Genomic DNA, 6,000 nt, shown 5'->3' on the forward strand with positions numbered 1-6,000 from the left:
TCTAGCTTAGTGGAGAACCCCCCCCCACCCCACCCCACCCCACCCCCGCGCTAAATTCGTGAACATGCGCCTGGCCCCACCGAACGCCATTTTACCTGTGCGTCGAAAAAAATAAAACAAAAATGAATGCTGAATGATAACTTCCGGAATACTACATACGTATACCTTTATTTTACATCAGTTGTTGTCTACGGCCATACCACGTTGAAAGCACCGGTTGTCGTCCGATCAACGAAGTTAAGCTACGTCGGGCCCGGTTAGTACTTGGATGGGTGACCGCCTGGGAACACCGGGTGCTGTAGAAATTTTTTCTATTAACTAAATAATATTTTAATTTACTTTAGAATATCGATTTTATTTATTTATTTATTCATTTTTTCATTGATTATTATTACCATGATTATTATTATTATTATTGAGGCTAGTCATAAATAAATTCATCTATAAAGGAGCACTGTTGTTTTAGGACCAGGGCAAAGAAATTAACAGTTAATGTTTTAACGAAGGTACCTACCCGTTATTCTAATTGCCTTGATTACGTCATTGAGTTTGTTAATTAGATCAACTAATTGACTGGCACTTGAGTGGTCTGGATTTGTGTACAATGTGTATATTGCTGACGTGACATTGAGTATTAGTTCGTGTCATAAGGAATATAAAGTGCATGTTTCTCTTCTCTCTGTACATTTGATTTTTATAATTACGACACTGCAGTTCAATATAATGGAGAAATTCAATCTATACGCCGAACTCTACGATTCTGAGAATCGTTTCAGAGAAGCCTGTGAGCAGGTCATCTTCCTTAACGACAGGCTAGAAGACCTCCAGATTCGCTATGATAAAGCGAGAATCGACAACCACAAGTCATTCCGTTAGAACCTGCGACTGAAGATGGCAACAGTAGAGGGAGTCCGGAACTCTTACTACGAGTATGCTTGCTGGATAGCAGAAATGGTTGCAGAGTTGAGGCTGAAGGTAGCAATCGTCTTCCACGAATCCGAATCCGAAGATGAAGAAATGGAATAAATGCAGACGCCACTTGGTGGCGGCTCTTTTAAGAACCAAACAAATCACACGAAAGTGGTTTTATACATAATTGCAATATTTGATTTTTATTCACACGCACAGACACAGTATTGTAAATGCATAGTCCCGAAAAGGGACACACACCTACTTTTTTCCCGCTCTCCACATAATTATGTTTTACTCATCACCACCCCTACCCAATCAAAAACAAAAAAGAAACGGATCCTTGTTTACAGACACCTCAGCACAATTAAACATACATCTACACGCGCGCACGCATACAGACATGCACGAACAGACAACTGCCCCCACACAACTCCCCCCAACACATATCTTTTCAAATCATTGTTTACACTTTCTAAGCCTCAAAAAATTCAGTGACGTCATTTGTCATTGTAACACAAGGGCGATGTTGAACTTAGTGGGTAGAACGCTTACCTGAGGCGCGATGCGTTGTACGATAGGAAGGCGATGGGTTTTATCCCGTCCCAACCATATTTCTTTCTCTTTTTCTTTTTCATATCGTTGTTTTCGCCGTGGAAGGCAAACTCCGCTTCCAAGCGTCAAACAATTGCGTGACGTCATTTGTCATTGTAATATTACGGCAATACCAAGTTTACTGGATAGAGCGATCACCTGAGGCGTATTATCTTATAGGATACGAACTATAAGGTATCTTTCCGTTACAACCAGTGCACAGCGATTCTTAAATAAGTCTTTATGCTGTGGAAGCAAAACTTCGTTTCGAAGCGTCTAACAATTGCGTGACGTCATTTGTCATTGTAAGACAATGACAATATCTAGCTTAGTGGAGAACCCCACCCCACTCCACCCCCGCGCTAAATTCGTGAACATGCGCCTGGCCCCACCGAACGCCATTTTACCTGTCCGTCGAAAAAAATAAAACAAAAATGAATGCTGAATGATAACTTCCGGAATACTACATACGTATACCTTTATTTTACATCAGTTGTTGTCTACGGCCATACCACGTTGAAAGCACCGGTTGTCGTCCGATCAACGAAGTTAAGCAACGTCGGGCCCGGTTAGTACTTGGATGGGTGACCGCCTGGGAACACCGGGTGCTGTAGAAATTTTTTCTATTAACAAAATAATATTTTAATTTACTTTAGAATATCGATTTTATTTATTTATTTATTCATTTTTTTTCATTGATTATTATTACCATGATTATTATTATTATTATTGAGGCTAGTCATAAATAAATTCATCTATAAAGGAGCACTGTTGTTTTAGGACCAGGGCAAAGAAATTAACAGTTAAAGTTTTAACGAAGGTACCTACCCGTTATTCTAATTGCCTTGATTACGTCATTGAGTTTGTTAATTAGATCAACTAATTGACTGGCACTTGAGTGGTCTGGATTTGTGTACAATGTGTATATTGCTGACGTGACATTGAGTATTAGTTCGTGTCATAAGGAATATAAAGTGCATGTTTCTCTTCTCTCTGTACATTTGATTTTTATAATTACGACACTGCAGTTCAATATAATGGAGAAATTCAATCTATACGCCGAACTCTACGATTCTGAGAATCGTTTCAGACGAGCCTGTGAGCAGGTCATCTTCCTTAACGACAGGCTAGAAGACCTCCAGATTCGCTATGATAAAGCGAGAATCGACAACCACAAGTCATTCCGTTACAACCTGCGACTGAAGATGGCAACAGTAGAGGGAGTCCGGAACTCTTACTACGAGTATGCTTGCTGGAAAGCAGAAATGGTTGCAGAGTTGAGGCTGAAGGTGGCAATCGTCTCCCCCGAATCCGAATCCGAAGATGAAGAAATGGAATAAATGCAGACGCCACTTGGTGGCGGCTCTTTTAAGAGCCAAACAAATCACACGAAAGTGGTTTTATACATAATTGCAATATTTGATTTTTATTCACACGCACAGACACAGTATTGTAAATGCATACTCCTGAAAAGGGACACACACCTACTTTTTTCCCGCTCTCCACATAATTATGTTTTACTCATCACCACCCCTACCCAATCAAAAACAAAAAAGAAACGGATCCTTGTTTACTGACACCTCAGCACAATTAAACATACATCTACACGCGCGCACGCATACAGACATGCACGAACAGACAACTGCCCCCACACAACTCCCCCCAACACATATCTTTTCAAATCATTGTTTACACTTTCTAAGCCTCAAAAAATTCAGTGACGTCATTTGTCATTGTAACACAAGGGCGATGTTGAACTTAGTGGGTAGAACGCTTACCTGAGGCGCGATGCGTTGTACGATAGGAAGGCGATGGGTTTTATCCCGTCCCAACCATATTTCTTTCTCTTTTTCTTTTTCATATCGTTGTTTTCGCCGTGGAAGGCAAACTCCGCTTCCAAGCGTCAAACAATTGCGTGACGTCATTTGTCATTGTAATATTACGGCAATACCAAGTTTACTGGGTAGAGCGATCACCTGAGGCGTATTATCTTATAGGATACGAACTATAAGGTATCTTTCCGTTACAACCAGTGCACAGCGATTCTTAAATAAGTCTTTATGCTGTGGAAGCAAAACTTCGTTTCGAAGCGTCTAACAATTGCGTGACGTCATTTGTCATTGTAAGACAATGACAATATCTAGCTTAGTGGAGAACCCCACCCCACTCCACCCCCGCGCTAAATTCGTGAACATGCGCCTGGCCCCACCGAACGCCATTTTACCTGTCCGTCGAAAAAAATCAAACAAAAATGAATGCTGAATGATAACTTCCGGAATACTACATACGTATACCTTTATTTTACATCAGTTGTTGTCTACGGCCATACCACGTTGAAAGCACCGGTTGTCGTCCGATCAACGAAGTTAAGCAACGTCGGGCCCGGTTAGTACTTGGATGGGTGACCGCCTGGGAACACCGGGTGCTGTAGAAATTTTTTCTATTAACAAAATAATATTTTAATTTACTTTAGAATATCGATTTTATTTATTTATTTATTCATTTTTTCATTGATTATTATTACCATGATTATTATTATTATTATTGAGGCTAGTCATAAATAAATTCATCTATAAAGGAGCACTGTTGTTTTAGGACCAGGGCAAAGAAATTAACAGTTAAAGTTTTAACGAAGGTACCTACCCGTTATTCTAATTGCCTTGATTACGTCATTGAGTTTGTTAATTAGATCAACTAATTGACTGGCACTTGAGTGGTCTGGATTTGTGTACAATGTGTATATTGCTGACGTGACATTGAGTATTAGTTCGTGTCATAAGGAATATAAAGTGCATGTTTCTCTTCTCTCTGTACATTTGATTTTTATAATTACGACACTGCAGTTCAATATAATGGAGAAATTCAATCTATACGCCGAACTCTACGATTCTGAGAATCGTTTCAGACGAGCCTGTGAGCAGGTCATCTTCCTTAACGACAGGCTAGAAGACCTCCAGATTCGCTATGATAAAGCGAGAATCGACAACCACAAGTCATTCCGTTACAACCTGCGACTGAAGATGGCAACAGTAGAGGGAGTCCGGAACTCTTACTACGAGTATGCTTGCTGGAAAGCAGAAATGGTTGCAGAGTTGAGGCTGAAGGTGGCAATCGTCTCCCCCGAATCCGAATCCGAAGATGAAGAAATGGAATAAATGCAGACGCCACTTGGTGGCGGCTCTTTTAAGAGCCAAACAAATCACACGAAAGTGGTTTTATACATAATTGCAATATTTGATTTTTATTCACACGCACAGAAACAGTATTGTAAATGCATACTCCTGAAAAGGGACACACACCTACTTTTTTCCCGTTCTCCACATAATTATCTTTTACTCATCACCACCCCTACCCAATCAAAAACAAAAAAGAAACGGATCCTTGTTTACTGACACCTCAGCACAATTAAACATACATCTACACGCGCGCACGCATACAGACATGCACGAACAGACAACTGCCCCCACACAACTCCCCCCAACACATATCTTTTCAAATCATTGTTTACACTTTCTAAGCCTCAAAAAATTCAGTGACGTCATTTGTCATTGTAACACAAGGGCGATGTTGAACTTAGTGGGTAGAACGCTTACCTGAGGCGCGATGCGTTGTACGATAGGAAGGCGATGGGTTTTATCCCGTCCCAACCATATTTCTTTCTCTTTTTCTTTTTCATATCGTTGTTTTCGCCGTGGAAGGCAAACTCCGCTTCCAAGCGTCAAACAATTGCGTGACGTCATTTGTCATTGTAATATTACGGCAATACCAAGTTTACTGGATAGAGCGCTCACCTGAGGCGTATTATCTTATAGGATACGAACTATAAGGTATCTTTCCGTTACAACCAGTGCACAGCGATTCTTAAATAAGTCTTTATGCTGTGGAAGCAAAACTTCGTTTCGAAGCGTCTAACAATTGCGTGACGTCATTTGTCATTGTAAGACAATGACAATATCTAGCTTAGTGGAGAACCCCACCCCACCCAACCCCCGCGCTAAATTCGTGAACATGCGCCTGGCCCCACCGAACGCCATTTTACCTGTCCGTCGAAAAAAATAAAACAAAAATGAATGCTGAATGATAACTTCCGAATACTACATACGTATACCTTTATTTTACATCAGTTGTTGTCTACGGCCATACCACGTTGAAAGCACCGGTTGTCGTCCGATCAACGAAGTTAAGCAACGTCGGGCCCGGTTAGTACTTGGATGGGTGACCGCCTGGGAACACCGGGTGCTGTAGAAATTTTTTCTATTAACAAAATAATATTTTAATTTACTTTAGAATATCGATTTTATTTATTTATTTATTCATTTTTCATTGATTATTATTACCATGATTATTATTATTATTATTGAGGCTAGTCATAAATAAATTCATCTATAAAGGAGCACTGTTGTTTTAGGACCAGGGCAAAGAAATTAACAGTTAAGTTTTAACGAAGGTACCTACCCGTTATTCTAATTGCCTTGATTACGTCATTGAGTTTGTTAA

General features: G+C 40.2%; 4 non-coding genes across 4 annotated transcripts; all 4 read left to right on the forward strand.

The window, feature by feature from the left end:
- The first annotated feature begins 186 nt into the window (after positions 1–186).
- On the forward strand, positions 187–305 carry LOC121392491. Its single transcript, XR_005960506.1, has one exon. It is a non-coding gene; the product is annotated as a 5S ribosomal RNA (ribosomal RNA).
- Positions 306–2,001: 1,696 nt separating this feature from the next.
- LOC121392488 lies at positions 2,002–2,120 on the forward strand. Its single transcript, XR_005960502.1, has one exon. It is a non-coding gene; the product is annotated as a 5S ribosomal RNA (ribosomal RNA).
- A 1,698-nt stretch (positions 2,121–3,818) lies between these two features.
- LOC121392489 lies at positions 3,819–3,937 on the forward strand. The gene has a single exon (XR_005960503.1). It is a non-coding gene; the product is annotated as a 5S ribosomal RNA (ribosomal RNA).
- A 1,695-nt stretch (positions 3,938–5,632) lies between these two features.
- On the forward strand, positions 5,633–5,751 carry LOC121392490. The gene has a single exon (XR_005960504.1). It is a non-coding gene; the product is annotated as a 5S ribosomal RNA (ribosomal RNA).
- The last annotated feature ends 249 nt before the right edge of the window (positions 5,752–6,000 follow it).

Source organism: Gigantopelta aegis, unplaced genomic scaffold, assembly GCF_016097555.1.
Source record: "Gigantopelta aegis isolate Gae_Host unplaced genomic scaffold, Gae_host_genome ctg3917_pilon_pilon, whole genome shotgun sequence".
NCBI lineage: Eukaryota > Metazoa > Mollusca > Gastropoda > Neomphalida > Peltospiridae > Gigantopelta > Gigantopelta aegis.